The following is a 17,603-nucleotide window of genomic DNA, read 5'->3' as shown; positions in this document are numbered from 1 at the left end:
GCCTTCCTTTTTTCTTAATGGCAATTTTATGAAGAACATATAAAATTAAGCAGACCAATGAGATTTAAATAATATAGAGCAAGTTTTAAATTCAGATTATGATGATTTTATTTTTTTTGAATTGAATTTGACATGCTGTCTTCTTGCCAACTGTTTTTTACAATTTCCAGTTAGCCTGACAAATTCTAAATATTGTGTGTCGGAAAAGACATCGACAGTTCCTTATTTATTCATGATTTTGGTATATTTTCTTCTGATCTGGATTGGTATTTCCTAACTTCATTGTGGCTTTGCAAGCTTCCTGACTTGGACATTATGTAACCTAAGAATTCCTCCACTTTGCTTTCACTTCAGTGGGTTCCAGTCAAGCGAAGGCTCAAACTCAAGGTGTTTTAGCTTCTAAAGCTTCCTACAATCTGGCGGCATGTAACCTGCTAGGTCCCCTAATCCCATAAACTCTAAATCATATCCCCAAATCTCCAAACGACATACCATTTATCTGTTGTTACAGCCCACCCGGAGTTTCTCAGTCGCCATGAATTCTGTGTGTGGGCCCCTACGTTCTGGGAGGCAGGTGTCACCCAGCACACATGTAAGCTGCCTAAATGTAACATCTGTAACTTCTGCACTTACAAGTCATGTTTGCTTGTTCGGCAGTGCTCTGGGGTACAGTAAATTTTGATTTCTCTATTTTAATCTTGTTGGTACGCATGTCTAATTATGCTTGTTGGTTTAGCACTGTGTGGAGAGTGTTTAGCTAACGTTATTATCTAGAGTTTGCTTATCTTGAAATGTCAGCCACAGGACCAGAGCAGAACATCTAGAATTGAAACAACATGACTAAGGTTGGGTCAACATTGCTTCTAGGCTCTGTATAATTGTAGAGATTTATAACTTGGGCGTAAATATTCCCATCGAATTCAACCATGGCAGGCCTTTGTGGCCCTTCTCACTGTGTTTCAGATGATCTCAAAATCAGGTAAGAAGACAACTGGTATTTGGGGGACTATTTTGTTGTTGTTGTTGTTGTTGTTGTTTCTGATTACTCTTTGGATTTTCAAATGGCTCATTCCATTTAAAATAAAATAGACTCCATTCTACTTTTTTATTTTAATATATCTCAGGTAGAAATATGTTTGCATAGGTATAAATAGCAAAATTTAAAAGCTAACCATTTCAAAACTATTGTGATTGGGTAAATTAATCCATAAATGCTATTGAGACGAAAGAAATATATTTCACAGTTACTGAAATAAACTTGATTTACTTGGTAGTTCTTCCACCTTTGACTGCAAAATTATAATTATTATCAAGTTCAGATCTGCATAATTTTTATAATATATGGCACCTTGTGTCTTGATTTGCATTTTGCAGGTTCCTAAAAATCTCCTGCCACTCCGCTTCTCAAAACTCACTGGTTATCAAGTTTGCACCATCTTTTTCTCAATTTAACTTTTGAAAATCTGATGGCCAAAGGTGGTCCCTGTTTGCATTTCCGAAGCAGATGTGTGAAATTGTCACCTTCATGGGATTCTAAGACATGACAATTAAGTCTCTTCTGTTCTCAGTCAAATTATAACAAGTTTGAGCAAGTTAGGCATCTGCACATACTTGCACTTGGCTGGAGGGAAAGGTTAGTACTTTTTGTGACAGAATAAGGTAAGAAACTACTTTGTTTCTTCTTTCAAATCCAAGTTCTATCCACTACTAGGGATATGACCTTGGGCTTGTTACACAGCCATGATTGGCTCATTTTCTTTTTTGTTAGAATAAGAATGATAAATAGCACCTGTTTCATAAAGTTGCTCTTTAAATTAAATAAATTAATGTATGTGAAGATCTTAGAAGCATGCCTGGAGGTTACTATTTTAATCGTTAAACTTTGTGACTAAGGACCCTGCAGTACCTGTCAATTAAGAGGCAGGAACCCATTAGAGGATGGTTTGCTTTATTTTACATATCCAGAAAGGTTCTCTGGAAGCAACTTAAATGTTAAGCATTTTGTTAGGCCTCAGAGCCCTGTGATTGTGGAAGAGTTAATGATAAAAGATGTTAGAGAATCCAGAAAACAGCTATAGAGAACTTTCAAAAGAAGGATCTATGCCCAATATGCAGATTTCTGGAGTCAGCGTAAACTTTTGGGAGAAACCTGCCCAGGCACTGCCTTAGGGTGCAAATGTGAACTGCGGGTTTCTTAAACCTCTTCCTAATCAGTTGTGGATGAGACAATTGCACAGATATTGGAGCAAGACACACTTTGCTTATGGTACAGACTTGGCCATTCATTCATTGTGACTTTGAGGAATCCCCTGGAGCTATTTGAACCTGTGTCATCACCCACACAGGCTAAGAAGTGAGGCTAAAATATTTGCTTCCAAGTGTGGCTTTGAGAAAAAAGAGAGAGAGAACAAAGCCTACTGTCTACTCATATAATACAATCCTTATGTTCCTCTCCTTGACACCACCAAGGCCTCAACAGGACACATTGAGGTAGAATGCACCTTTTCCCTCGTCTACCAGGTTCAGTCCCCAGAGACAAGAAATGCTGCAGCCCGGGCAGGGGTAGCAGTGACCACATTTCCACAGCATACAAGAATACCCTGGCTGCTCTCTTTTTGCCAAGGAAGCTGAGGGAGCAAATTTTTCCAGTTTATCTACACCCAAAATTCTCTCCCTAGTAAGGTGCCATCAAGGTATGGCACAGCCTAAATTCATTATTATTACTACCCCTAGTTTTTGTTAAGATTAGGTACAGAGTTTCTGGAGGGAAGCAGAAATGAAACATTCAGTCTGCACCAGTAGCCTGCATGATCAAAACATAATCAGGATACTAATTTTTTAAAGATGCAGCAAAAGTATTTGGATTACTCCAAATTGACGTTTGGTATTTTCTAAAACTCAGATGAGATCACAGATATACAGAATCCAAGTAGAAAAAGAGGGGAGAAATAGTCAAGGTGAAAGAGATTAAAAGCCAATTATTTGTGGAAGCAGAGGTATATTGATGCAATGCACACACACACACACACACACACACACACACACACACACCAGAAATAAGCTCATTGAACAGGGTGTTTGTGAATACACAGGATAACCTAGTAAGAAAAATGTAATCTAATTCTGCTGGTAGTCAGGATAAGATAACAATTAACTCTCTATCAGAACTTGATGATTTAAATAGTGATGAAATGTAAGGCAAAGAAAGAGAAATGCCTAATTATTATTTTTATAACTTAATGTCCCCTTTTACCCAAATTCCCTTTCCTTTTACTATTACTACTTACTGAAAGTTAATTTTCAAGAAAGTATAGCAACAGCCTTTCTTTCTAAAACTGCATAGGTTTACAAAACCCATTTCTTTCCTATTTTCTAAATAGCTGTAGGCAGAATCATGAAAATTATAGAAAAACACAATCTTCCTCTACTTTATCTTGATATGCATTCTATATTGTGTCACCGGTAGGAAAAATAATATCTTGCCTTCATGCACAGTTCAGCATATAAAAGGTAATCTATTTGAATAACTATGCAAAGAGCTTCAGCTAAGCAATAAAATGTAAGTCAAGAAAGTATCTACATCTCAACCTTATATGAATGTTTTAAAATGGGAGCATGTAAACTTCTAGTTGGATAGCAGACAGTCTTCAAACTTACAGTTCTATCCAGACTAATGTTGTACTGGACAAAATCTCCATTTGAAATATTGGGGAAGCTTTTAAAAATCAAAGTAATGTCATGATTTCTATATTATAGAATTCCAATGGTGAATTCCTGCATTTTTGGAAGCATTTCCACCTATTGATCAAGCATTCAGTGTTAGATGTTTTCTATTTTTTTTTCTTTCATCTGCAGGGTAGCAGTTGAGGCTTACTTGAAACTATTTTTTAAAGCTTTCAGTGTCTTAACTGTTTCTGAGGGAGAAGCCATGCGAACTTATTTGTTGGGATCTTAAGGAAAAAGAAAGAAGAGTTAGCCTTATTTTTTAAATAACCAAAAATAATCAGGCAAGCAAACAAGTTATGGAGTATTAGGTCACCTAAGATCGTCTTGACAGAAGTACAATTTCCATGTTTACCTCATGTAATTTTCATAGAACTATCAGGAAATATTTGCAAATTGCTAATTGTCTTTAGAGCTAAATAGAAGCACATTGGTCAAAACTCCTCCAACAACTATTACATCTCACACTACCACCAGGTTGGTAATCATTTGTCAAAAACCTTGAGGGACCCTGGCATTTAAAACACACACACACACACACACACACACACACACACACACACTCACTTAATTTTACTTCAAAACAGTGTAGGAGAATAGCCTTTTTGTTTATATTAGGAATCAGAGTTCCCATTGCTTAGTAAGCTATAAATTAAGTGTTTTCTATGATTATCTAAGCCCAAGCATTCTAATTCTCTTGCCCATCTCATAACTGCTAGCACCCCTTGCACCTTGCACACCCTCTATAGCAGCCCTGAAATATTACTTACATGGTTTGAAATCTTGCCAGATAGAAATATCTTATTTTTTTTTCATTTTCCCACTTTCCTTGGGTATTACTCATACAGAGGCCGAAATTCGTAGCAAGAAGGCAACCCCATATAATTTCACCGAAATGTCTGCCTAAGTATGGAAAACTTTAGTTTGCCAACTGGTGCTACATATAAGAGAACAGAGCCTAGGGCTGAGGTCTCCATGCTCACATTTGAGCCAATGATTTCCAAACTGGGACACACGGAAGAATCCATTGGGGGTCTTTTAAAATTACCGATGCCTTGCGTCCATCAGCAATATTTTGATATAATTTGTTGGAGGTGCGATCTACACATGTGGAGTTTTATTTTTTAAAATCCAGGTGATTTTCTTTTGCAGCAAAGTTTGGGAACCACTGATGTGGAATGTGGATTTACATGCTTCGGGATGGTCCAGAATAGCACTCTCTCAGCTCTTTCCTCGCCTACAAGAAATCTTATAAATGATGATTGTTTGCAAGTTTCCTTTCCACCCCCACCCCTCATAACCTCAGGGAAAATGAAACAGTTTCCTCTGTCTCGTGATTTTTCATAAAGCTTCAGACATGTCTACAATGGGGGAATGTACGGGGAAGGATATTCATCTTAATTATGTTAATCCTCCTTAGCCAAGAAATGGGAAGTTGAGATCATCCCTCTGGATCAACAGAAATATGTTTATCATTGCCATAAAATTGTTTGGGGCCAATTTGAATACATCCTTCAGGTTTGTAAAAGATTCACGAAATAGCACTATATTTCCCTGTGGGTCATTCTATACCATGTAGAATACCAAAGGCTATGACTTTTTTTTTAATTTCCCAATGTTATTATTTCAGAATTCTAAGTGATTCTGTATGAGTATGACAATTTAACTCTATAGTAGTCATCATGATTTTGCTTCTTTGTGGAAAATATTTTCTGCTCTCTCTCTCTTCAGCGGGATTTTCAAATAAATGGCAATTTTCAGACAAGTAATAATAGGGCTTTGTAACATCGTTACAAGACAAAATACATAAATGATTATAAAGTTTGACTGATTTTTATTAGCCACTTGAGGTAAATATGCTTTTAGAACCGTTTTAGATGGACTAAAAATGAGACAAAGGGTATTTTCATAGATTTCATCGTACTGAAATTGGTTTGTAATTTCTTATATTTTAAATATTAAAAGTGTTCTTTACATATATATAATCAATAATTTTTTCAGTCTCTAAACTTTTATTATTTATTTGAGTATAGTTGACACATAATGCTACATTAGTTTAAGGTGTATAACATTCAACATCTCTCTACATTATGCTATGCTCACCACAAGTGTAGCTACCTGTGTCACCTACAATCACTATTGCAATCTCCTTGACTATAGTCCCTTTGATGCCTTTTATTTCTGTCTTATTCACTCCTTAACTGGAAACCTGTATCTCCTCTTCTCCTTCACCCATTTTGCCCATCCCCCACTCTCCTTCCTACTGGCAGATTTAATTTATTGACTATATCAGGAGCTCTTGAGCTGATCTGTTTTCCTTCTTTTCTCAATTAGTATTAACTAAGCATAGTTTCCAAATATATTTAAATAATCAGTAATAAAAATAATAATAATTAAAGTACTATTAACAATAATAGTAGTTAACCTTTTGCCAAGAATATGCTACACATGGTACATGAATTATTTCAATTATCCCATCTAAAGTTCATTAAGGTAAGAATTTTTATTATCCCCACTTCCTAGACGTGGAAATAAGATTAGAGAGATTAAATGATTTCCCTTAGTTACACACAGACCAATAAGAGCCAGGATTCAAACCTGGGTAAGTTATCTCCAGAATCCATGTTCACGGTAACATAATACATTAAGAGCTTAAGTAAATGTGATACATCTAAACAACCTGAAGGAAAGCTTAAAAGTCAGTCACTATTTATTGGCTTTTGTCCAGATATTTAGAAACATTAGTAGATATGGATTTTATTTTATTTTTATCCAAATACTTGCTATCACTTACATGTTATCTCTGTTCTTACATAAATGAATAGATAAATAACAAAATCCAAAAGGTTTTTATCAAAACACATACATTTAAAATACTAAAGATTCTATATGAATTATCACCATTTGGATATATATTAATGGGGCTCTTAAAATATATAAACTTATACGTTAAATAGAAGAACATGTATTGTCCATTTATGGTGTAAACCTCATATCCCTCCTTCACCCTCCTATTATCTGACAACATAGGAGCATCAGGGACTGGATTCTTTAGAACATCAAACTTAAACAGCTTAACCCGTAACTGGTTCCTTTCAAGGACTTCCAGTAAAAAACAAAAACAAAAACAAAAAAATGTTAGGTTTTTCTTGCAGCTACATTCACGAGGTGATGTGTGTTCTGATGTGCTAACACAATACCTAGAATTCAACAGTTCCTCTTGCAAATCATTGTCATTCCATAAGTGCACATAGAAATTAGCTACTTTTTAGATGGAATATCTAATAAGCTAATTGTCTATAAATTCTAAAAAAGAAGAGTTGCCATTTAAAAATGAATTCACTACATTTTGGATACAGATTGAAAAAGCATATCAGAAGTAGTGATAAACATAAACAGAATTGCAAGAATAAAAATTGTCCTTAATTCAGAGATGATGCTGGGGTATTTGAAGCTGCTGAAAATACACACACACACACACACACACACACACACACATACACACATACACACATTCATACATATTAGGTACACGTAGGATTGTGTAGTCTTTTGATGAGAGAATAAAGAGGCATATATAAATCTAATAATTAACCGTTGATGGCTGGCATCATTACGTCATAGCCATCTGTAGGGGAGTGCATTGCTAGACTCAATATATTGGTCTCTTTTTATTTATCATAATTCTATGAGACAGGTACTATCATCATTCTCAGTCCACAAACGAGAAAGCCAAGTTCTAAAGCAGTTAAGTAATATATCCAGGATCTTATAGCCTTCATAGCTATATTTAACTCTGAAACATCATGCTCTTTTCTGCATATGATAATAATCTATTTGTTTTTGCTTGTTTGTTTGCTTTCCTGTTTTTAAAAGGGCTCTTGCTGAGCAGGAGAGAAATATAGGCATATATCCCTGGAACTTTGTCCTAAAAGCTTTCAAGAACCAGGGAATGTAAATATCTTATACTTTCCATTAAATGATCAAAAATGTAAATTAAGAAATGCTTTTACTGAAAATAGTCTTTATTTCAGACTTGTTTAGTGATTGGTTTAGTCTTTCAAATAGCTTCCATTCAGAAACATAACAAAATTTCTTATCTTGAAGTTCCCAAATGAGAAGTATAGTTTAAAAACATTGAAAGAGGGCAACCCAGTGGCTCAGTGGTTAGCGCCGCCTTCCGCCCAGGGCATGATCCTGGAGACCTAGGATCAACTCCCACATGGGACTCCCTGCATGGAGCCTGCTTCTCCCTCTGTCTGTGTCTCTGCCTCTCTCTCTCTCTCTCTCTCTCTCTCTCTCTCTTTGTGTGTCTCTCATGAATAAATAGATAAAAATCTTTAAAAAATAAAAACATTGAAAGAAATACCTTAATAATCGCTAATAGGCAACATGAAAGCATTTGAAATGTGAATAGTCAACAAAGACTCCATCTTTCCAGTAGATGCTGGAAAAACCCAGACCTAGTCTTTCAGGTGTAGGGGGCCTGACGATTTATGCTATCTGGAGAAAAAAAATAAAGCATAAATTGAATAAAATATGAGAAAAATATCCAAGCAACTTAAAACTGAAAGAGCAGAAAAGACTACAGTAATTTTATAATCATTAATTACAAACACCTGCAATTAATGTTATTGGTGCCCTAGAGTTGTAGCAGAATGCTGGGTCTCTGATAATAATTCAAGGCTGAAATCCTTGAGAAACACACGATCCTACCACTGTGGTTCTGCTTCTTTGTTTCTACCCTGCAGACTTTTTTACCTCTAAGTTCTCACAGCTGTTCTCTGAAGAAAATGATTACTTAATTCATGACTCAAGTTCAAAATATAAGCAAGTGCTCAGGTATGAAAAGAACAGATACCACCGGCAAAAGAAACTTGGTTTCTAATCTCATTTTGCCCAAAATGATGAATCTAGTAACCAGTCTGAGCCTCAGTCTTCAGCCAAGTGAGGACCCTGAATGGGATCAGTGGCTCTCAAACTCCAGTGGGCATTACTGTCAACAGGAGGGCTTGTCACACAGATACCACACTCTACCCAGAGTTTCTGATTCTTTGGCTTTGAGGTCAAGTGGCGGAACGTACATGTCCAGCAAGTTCCCGAATGATGCTGATGCTGCAGGCCTTTGCAAATGACTGACTTAGATGCTATCTCAGGTTCCTTGTGTCCATCATTCTGGTCTTTCTATGTGAAGATTTCAGCACATTTCTCCAATTTTTCCTCCAACAGTATTGTAATACTGGCCTTTTCACATTTTTATTACACAAATGATAGAATAACCATATCCTTGTACTGGCTAGTGTGAGTATGGATAAACATTAGTATTTTCTGTCATCTTTTTTAGGAAAATTAAACCTATACTATAACTAACCAATTGTCTTTTGTCTACTGTTCTTATTATTAACAGTACCAGAAGTGAAGACAGAGGAATTAGCTTCCTCAGAAGCTTGCTACTTAAAGAAAAAAAAAAAAAACAAAACAAAAAACAGTTTAACTAAAGTTTTTTTTTTTTTTTTCCTCCTGGGTCACTAAATTATGCGTTAGCTCAATCTTGCTTTAGAGAGATGTGCCTGATACCGTATCTTTCCACTGAGGAAAGATTTTGAAATTATTTTGGTATCTCTATATGCTCTAGACATGAATAGATTCAAATCTGAATCAACACAACAATCTCAAGGTGCAATTTTTCTGGGTAATAGTGTGAACACAATGATACCAACAGTCAGAATAATCATTATCACAGCCCAGCATAGTAGTTTGAATGTATATCTGATGTGTCAGCTCTGATATGAGTTCTGGGTATAAATATCAGTTCCATAGAGCTTTTTTTCCCCCTTTCGAAGAGACAAGTTCAACAAGAGCTCTTTAGCAGTCATGAGGCCGGGGCAAGGTTATAAAGTTGTCTGATATTTCAGGTGCTCTCCTGCCACACAGCTGTTACTGCAATACTTGGCAAAGGACACTACTTGGTCCTTTTTTAAAAAGGACCACAAGCTTTATTAAAAGTAAGTAAAGGTAACATATACTATATACAGATGGCACATGGTGCCAATTTTATTTGCAGATATTACAATACTCCAATGCATGTTTACAAGTTACACCTTTGCCACAGCCTTGGCTAAATCTTGAACTAGTGCAGAATTTAGCTGTGCCAGAGTGCTGATCTTAGCATGCTTAGAGGTGGCATACTTGCTCTTGATAGTCATGTGCTTTGTAAGCCCACGATTCACCATGACTATATTCTTAGCCAGGTGTTGCATAACGTTTAGAAGGGATTCTTCAGTGTAGGACAAATAATGCTGTAGAGTTGGTGTCCATTCACCATTATCGAGAATTTTTTTTAAGATGGAGATGTTTATTAGATATCCAAATCAAAATAGCAAATGAGCAATTGACAACTCTAGAGTTCAGGAGAGAGAGGCTAGATATAAATTTTGGATCTTCACCACAAATATTTAAAGCCATGAAAACTTGTCTGCAAAGGAGGGATCCAAGGGCAGACTCATAGACCAACAAGGCCATGCTCTCACAACAGCTATGGGGCTTGGGATGCTTTGGTCAGTTTCCTCACAACAAATCCAAATTAGTTTTTCCAGATATATAAGGTCTGAAAAGATTGCATTGCCTTCCATCCCTTTTATACTCAATCCACACACCTTATTGATGTTTGGTTTAGACTGTGTCTTCTCTATGTGGAAAACATAGGTGTAATTTAAGAGACCTTATTACAGGCAAGAGTCTTTTTTTTTATCTCCTAACATCCTAAGGTACCTGCAGACTTTTGCTGTTCTGGTCTTAAATCCTGGGCTGGCCAAGCCAGTAGAGCTGAGTGTTGAGGTGTGCCATTCACCCAAGGAAGTGAGAGAGAAAGAAATCCTTGTTCTGTCAGCCAGGTTTCATGTTCTTCTTGTGCTGGATTTAACACTTCTGTACTCTAGCTTGGCTCCTGAGTACCAACTGGGACCTTTATTCTTAACGTTTGGTAGCCAAGGTTTTTCATCTGGACTTCGTCATAAATTGTCCACTGTAGGCAATTTAGTATAATTCCTTATTGTAAATATTGTTATAATAAATAATGAAAAATAAAAGTAAGGATATTATGGACATAACATTATAACTGTATGATTGCTGGTCATTTCAGACACTGAGATAAAGTCTGAAAGAGGAGACACATAGGTTGTTAAATGTTCCTCAATTACCAATAGGTTCTGAACTTAGTATGGTGGCACAAATAGTAAAGAATCAAGACTAATGACAGTTCTACTCATGTTGCTAAGTGTCATAATGTAGTTCTTTTAGATTATAATCACATGAGTAAAAACACTAATTGCTTGGTGGGAAAAAAATGTTCAATAAGTTGCCTAGGTGACTCAGTGGTTGAGCATCTGCCTTTAGCTCAGAGTGTGACCCCAGGGTCCCGGGATCGAGTCCCACATTGGGCTCCCCACAGAGAGCCTGCTTCTCCCCCTGCCTATTTCTTTGCCTCTCTCTCTCAGAGTCTCTCTTGATAAATAAATAAAATATTTTTAAAAAAATAAAAATAAAAAAACTGTAAGGATTGATTATAAAGGTTGCCATAGAAAATGTTAATTTAAATAGAATCCAATTTAAAATATTTTTCAAATTCCCTTTAATGTCTAGACTGAACTACAGAATTATCATACATTTTAGTCAATCATATAAATCAAAAGACAAGTCTAGTCACATATGTACATGTATGTGTACATGCATATGGTTTTTAAAATAATTTTTAAATTATTAAAATGTGTTAAGAAAAAAATTCAAATCTCAAAAACTCCTCCTTCCCTACTTTTGTGATCATTCTTACATTTAACTTAAGAGAGTATAGACAATCAGTCTCAACTTTATTTTTTAAAATAGTTTATTTATTTATTCATGAGAAACAGAGAGAGAGGCAGAAACATAGGCAGAGGGAGAAGCAGGCTCCATGCAGGGAGCCCAGTGTGGGACTTGATCCCAGGACCCCAGGTTTATGACCTGAGCCAAAGGCAGATGCTCAACCACTGAGCCACCCAGGTGCCCCTCAGTTTCAACTTTAAATAAGGTTATGATTCCAAGCACTTCGGGGAAGGTAAAACATTGAGTTAACAGGCACAAAGGTACTATGGCTAATTATTATAGTCTTCTACTGAGCAGCTCTTCACAGAGATATGGGCACAGGGTGAAAGCATAGTGACCTAGAATACAGACAAGCTTGGAGCAAGGAAGTGTGACTGTCTAGCATTAACACACTTCAGGTTTTGTCCATAGATGCTTTCCCTAGTGAAGAACGCTAGACAATATGCTGCCATGGTGAGTATTTGTCAGTTCCCTTCCCACCATTCATTGCTTCATCCTCCTGGTGGTACTCTATATCTGAGAGTAGGACGCTATTTCATGAAACTTTTAATTTAATTTTGTTATTTGCATTAGGTATACAGTTTGGATTAATGGTCTTTGACTTTTGATGCTCTTATTCCACTGGTCTAAATCTGACCCATTTTTATATATTTATTTAGTTAAGTAGTGAGTTTAACATTGTAATAAGAACACATGGATCCGATATCTTAAAGGTTTAACTATGAAATTGTTATAATATCGACAAGTTAATTACTTGTACTGATTTTGTTACAGGTCAAATAAATAGAGGTATTACACTCTGGCCATCTGACCAACTAGGCGAGAGTGGACATTTTTTTGTTTTTGTTTTCTTACTGTCCACAACCTTTCTCTGGGGAACCACCTCTGCCTGCTTCATATCATTCTGGTGGTCTGCCAATGCAAAGACCCTAACTAGCTACAGGATGGGCATGTGGTCCAGGCCTGATCAGTCACGGCAAAAGCACCACCTGGCTACTGTGGGTAGACTAAGAATGGATATGTCACCAAAGAAAGATCCTCAGTTACACACTGATGCTGAGAGATGGTGACATTCTCCTATCTAGGATTTTGGGACCCATGCACTATTCCCAATCTCCCCCACCTGCAATTTTCTGAAGAAAATCTATCTGAAAAAAAAAAAATAAAACAAAAGAAAAACAAGCAAACCATTAAACAAAAAAGGAAAGGAAACATGCTCAGAAAAGCAAAGATTAAATAGGAAGAAGGAAAGTCCTAAAGATAAAATGTGAGTCCCTTGAGTCACTGAAACCAGTTCTATCCTAATAAAATATTACAATAAGTTCCTTTCGACCTGTAAACTAATCTGGCTTGGATGTCTGTTACTAGAAAATGAAGTTCTCAAACTTTAAGATCAGGTTTAGTCTCTTGCTGAAGAGAATTAATAAATTATGATGTTTAAAGCATAAAACCTAAACTAGGTTATTTGGATATCCTATGTATGTCACTGACCAATTCTGAAATTTCATACACTCAGGTTATCTGTCTTATTATCTATAAAATGGGATAATAATGGTATCTGTCTACACAGGCTGTTGTAAGAATGAAATGAATTAGCTTATTTCAGAATGTTCTCGGAACATATGTAGTCATTGATAAGTCTTACAATTAATGCCTCTCCTCAAATCATTACTATAAAGGGCTTCGTTATAACCCATGTTTCCATCTGGTGGAATTAAGTACAATAATAGTTATATTCATTGTGTGCACTTATTCAACAACTACTTTCTGAAAGCCTATTTGCACAAGAAAGCACTGTTCTAGGCTAAGTTGCAGCAGTGAATGAAAGTCCACAGAAATTTAAAACCTCACATTCTAGACTCTAAAAGGTAATGAACAAAGAATGATTAAGTAAATTATATTGTTTGTTAGATGTTGATCATGCTATCAAGAAAAATATGGTCAAAACGGAGCAACATACTGTAGGCTTTGTTGAAAGCCCAGGTCTGTGTGTCAGCCTTACAGAGGATGGTTGGGGAAGACTCTGGTGAGAAGGCATGATTTAAGCACTCTTAAAGCAAATGAAGAAGGCAGAACATTCCAGGCAGAGAAATTCTAGGAAGAACAAGTACAAAGCTTTGGGGTAGAAGAAAGCTGAATAAGTTTGAGGGAAAAAAAAAATAAGGGAAGACGAATAGAAAATCTGAAAGGTAATAAGGGGCAGAGATGATGTAGAGCCTTCTGGACCATTATAACAGTTTCAGCTTTCATTCTGAGTGAGATTGTGAGTCACTGGGAGGTTTAAACAGAGAAGTGTGATGCTCTGATGTACGGTTTTAGGATTGTTCCAGCTTCTTTGTGGAGAACAGGCTCAAGGAAGAAGCCCACCAAGAGTATTGTGAGGGAAGGATCCTAGCCCAGCTGATGCCTTTCTTCTTTTCCCTAAAAGAACCTTGTGCTTTGTACAGAATAAGCTGGCAAGCTCACAATCCCATTGCACGCAAAGAGCTCAGAGCACAGTCAGGATACCCCTGTTCCCACAAATCGGACACATAAACTTTCTTTGGCTATGCCCATGGCCAGTGGCCCTTGGACATGCCCTCGGCTTTCTGTATTTCAGATCTCAGTTTTTCAGGGTCAAAGTCCTTCTACTATAAAGTGCAGTGCATGCCCGCCTCAGCTGGAGAATGGATCCATTGACCATAGGGGATCAACACATTGCAAGGGGCTGGATCTTGTGTACTCTCTCTTCTTGCTGTAGCAGTTAAGCCTGCTGTACATGTTGTTTGCTCTTGGTGACCTCAGATCATACTCTGTGTGATGTTTCTCTGCCTTTTGACCTTGGTTGCACCCGTGTTATATTCCATTCTATGACACAGCCTGATCGCCTAATGAGGCAATATCCAGGAGAGAGATGATGGTGGCTTGGAGCTGGTGGCAGTGGTGGAGTTGGTAAGAAAAATTAGACTGTGGATCTGTTTTAAGGTAAAGACAAACCGACACTTATTGGAGTAAGGTGTGGGCTAATGAAGCAGAGCAGTTAAGCATTACTTGAAGGACTAAACAGCTGAAAAAGAGCAAGGTAGATGAGGGTCCTGGAAGAGTCTATTTGAGGCTAGGCAGAAATTAATTTGTTTTTGGCGATGTTGATTTGCAGCAGGGGCTATTGGATAAACCAGTGGAGGTGGTGAGCAGTAGTTTGGCAAGAGGGTCTGGGTTTAGGGTAGACACTGAAGCTGAGAGATAAGTTCAGAAGGCATTAGCATGTAGATGGCAAGTAAAACCACGAAACTGGATGAGATCATCTGCAATGAGTGTAGATAAAAAAGTAGGCCAAGGACAAATCTGGGGTATTCCTGAGGCCAGAGAGAGGAGGAACCACCAAAGGAGAGGAAGGAGAAAGGAAGAAAACCAGGAGAGAGCATTATCCTAGGATACAGAGGAAAGAGGGCTTCATGCAGGAAGAAGTGATCAACTCTGTCAAATGTTGCAGATGAATAAAATAAAATGAGGACTAGATACCGACCCAGGGTGACCTTTACAACAGCGGTGTTTGCAGAGTGGTGGGGGGAAATATTTACTGGAGTTGTTTCAAGGGAGAAGGAGAGAAGAGAAATTGAAGATCGAGAGTACTGATGTTAGGCTTCCCCCTTGGAGTTTATATTTTAATCTTTTGGAAAGATTTACTTGCTATTAGACATTTTACTAAATGTAAAACTTACATGGCAATTAATTTAATAAATTCCTTCTCAACATCTAATAAAACATCTGTGCCTTTTTGTCCACTGTGATGATTGAGATGTATGGCATGCAATAAAATTATTAATAATGTTATCCTTTTGAATGAAAATCTACTCTTTGATTCACACCATTAAATACCCTTCTAATCTGTGAGCCAAAATGTCAACCAGTACCTTGGACTGGATCCTAGGGATATTAGTGGGTAAAGAAGAACATTCCTTAGCTGGTTTATTTTTCTTTAGTATTAGTGCAGTTTGGCTCATCTGAACGTCTATAGTAAATTACTTTTTACCCTGGAATTCGCAAATAATTTAGTTGGAGCATTTCTAACCACACATATATATGTATTTCTTATTAAATCCTGGCTAGAATCCATCAGTTCTGGAGTTGTATTGTTTTACAGATTTTGTGACTGGTTTGTCACAGACAGTAGAACAAAATCCAATCTTTTTTCTTTGTTTCTGGATAGCAGTTTCATTTGGCAATGCTGGTATTTCAACAGCATCTACGAGATGCCTGATACTGGGTCATGGCAGAGGCTGAGACACTGTTGAGTGTTTTTGATAACCCACATTCATAATCCTGAGCTCAGTGTATCACTAGCCAGACCAAAAAAGGTTGGCTCCTTTGAGCAATGTGTTCCTAGCAGTCTACTTGGTTTCAACTTCAGTACAAACAGATTTCAATAACATACACAAAGCCCCTGCAATTTGGGGAAAAATATTTTTTCCCTAAACTATTCCGTTTGAGCATTGAATTTTTCCACTTATAATAATTAGCAAGAATAGACCAATTTATAAATACATAAATTACATGAATTTTAACACAGATACACAGACATATATGTATATAGTGATCTCAGACTATATGATAACTGTTATTTATGTCTGGGGATTTCTAGATGCAGGCATAGATGATTTAAATGGATGTATCATTCATATATGGTATAATTTTAAAATATCAGATTTTAAATATCTATAACAAGCACACTTATGTATATAAAAAAAGAAATCCCTGAAAACTGACTGGAAAGAATAAGGACACATTTGTGCAGAATTTTACAGAAATCTGTATTGTCTCAGGGCACCTGGTGGTAGGCTCAGTTGGTAGACCTGGCAACTCTTGATTGCAGGGTTGTGAGTTCTAGCCGTACATTGAGTGTGGAGCCTACTTAAAAAAAAAAAATAAAGAAAGAAATCTGTATCTTGTTTCATTAGTTTTCTGGGGCTACTAAGGCAAATACCAGACACTGGGTGGCTTAAACAACAGAAATTGATTGCCTCACAGTCCCAGAGGCTAGAAGTCCAAGATCAAGGTGTTGGCAGGATTGGTCTCTTCTGTCTCTCTCTGTGGCTCATGGATGGCTGTCTTCTTCTTGTGTCTTCAGGTGTTTTTTTTTCTGTGTCTCTCTGTATCCAGATTTCTTCTTTTTAGAAGGACACCAATCATACTGGATTGGGCTGACACTAGTGGCCTTATTTTAACTTCCCTACCTCTTTAAGACTGTATGTCTTCTCCAAATACAGTCACATTCTTAAATACTGAGAGAATTCAGCATAAGAATTTGAGGCAATGGGGCACAATTTAGCTATAACATTTTCTTTTGTAGTAAACAACGTAAAACTCATATGCTTAGAGCAGTGGTTACCAACTGTATTTGAGTGTATAGCCTATTTAAAAATATTCTCAGTGCATACCCACAATATTTATCCATTTATTTGTTTCTAAATCGGGACGTCTAAAATATACACAGATGTGGACAGTCTAAAGAATTACCTGAAGAGGGAACACATTACATTTTTTTCATCGTGACTTCATATGGCTATCTGATTTCTCAAGGGGCAATGTGCATTTAAAAAGAAATCTGGGGATCCCTGGGTGGCGCAGTGGTTTGGCGCCTGCCTTTGGCCCAGGGCGCAATCCTGGAGACTGAGATCGAATCCCACATCGGGCTCCCTGCATGGAGCCTGCTTCTCCCTCTGCCTGTGTCTCTGCCTCTCTCTCTCTCTGTGTGTCTCTCATGAATGGATAAATAAAATCAAATCTTAAAAAAAAAAAACCACAAATCTGCAAAGATTCTATGTGAACAATGATGTAAAAACAAATCCAAAGGAAGCAATGAGAGATATGCTGAAAATAGTGAGTGAAATGTTGATTATTAAAGGTACAGGAAACAAAGTAGACAACTGAAGAAGCAAAAGAAAAGGGCAATAATATCATACTTATTCACTTTCTGTAAGAACTCAATTTCCAGGTCCCAAGTCTCAGTTATTAAACATTTGTGGACTCCCTGTGTCATT

This window comes from Nyctereutes procyonoides, unplaced genomic scaffold (genome assembly GCF_905146905.1).
Source record: "Nyctereutes procyonoides isolate TBG_1078 unplaced genomic scaffold, NYPRO_anot_genome, whole genome shotgun sequence".
Lineage (NCBI taxonomy): Eukaryota > Metazoa > Chordata > Mammalia > Carnivora > Canidae > Nyctereutes > Nyctereutes procyonoides.
Note: the sequence above shows the minus strand (reverse complement) of the source record.